Below are 825 nucleotides of genomic sequence, written 5' to 3'. Positions count from 1 at the left end.
TCTTCTGGCAGTCTGTGGTATTTTGAATACTACTTTGATTTAATTGCCAATGTATCAGTTCTTTTTTTGGTCTGTCTTATTCATCGTCCAATTTTCAAATGGATATAAGGCCATTGAAAATGCTGTGGCTTAAACCAGGCATGTCTTAGTCCCACAAGTGACACCCTTAATTTTCAATACTTGAAAGAGGTCCTGTGCAGCAGATTTACCCAATCCAATATGTTCTTTAATTTCTTGACTGCTGTATCCATGGGTATTTATTATGGATCAAATCAAGATGAAATCCTTGACCAATTCAATCTTTTCTCCATTTATTATGATGTTTTCTACTGATTCCGTTGTGAGGATTTGGGTTTTCTACCTATTGGGTTGCTGTCCAAAGTAAGGGTGGCCATCCTTGATTTTCAGCACTAAGTGCTTTAAGTCTTCCTCTCTTTCAGCATGCAAGGTTGTGTTATCTGCCTGTTCGGTGGTTCATCAGCTTTCCTTCAACCCTATGTCACATTCTTCTTAATATTAGCTAGCTTCTCTAATGATTTTCTCAGTATATAGAATGAATGAGTATAGTAAAAGGACACAACTCTGATTTACCTTTCTTTATTTTATTTTATTATTATTTTTTAAATCACTCTATTGAGGGCTTGTACAACTCTTATCACAATCCATCCATCCATCCATTGTGTTAAGCACATTTGTACATTTGTTGCCATCCTCATTCTCAAAACATTTGCTTTCTGTTTGAACAACTGCCTCTTGATTCACATACAAGTTTCTCATGAATACAGTGAAGTGTTCTGGAATCCCAATTATTCTCAGAGTTATCCA

The 825-nt window shown here is 35.8% G+C and overlaps 1 pseudogene; it reads right to left on the bottom strand.

The window, feature by feature from the left end:
* Positions 1-825, bottom strand: part of LOC105978708 — a 54,110-nt pseudogene that overhangs the window by 52,452 nt on the left and 833 nt on the right.

This window comes from Echinops telfairi, unplaced genomic scaffold (assembly GCF_000313985.2).
Source record: "Echinops telfairi isolate 266 unplaced genomic scaffold, ASM31398v2 ScPeMD7_7469;HRSCAF=8507_1, whole genome shotgun sequence".
Lineage (NCBI taxonomy): Eukaryota > Metazoa > Chordata > Mammalia > Afrosoricida > Tenrecidae > Echinops > Echinops telfairi.
Note: the sequence above shows the minus strand (reverse complement) of the source record. Positions and strands in the feature narration are given on the sequence as shown.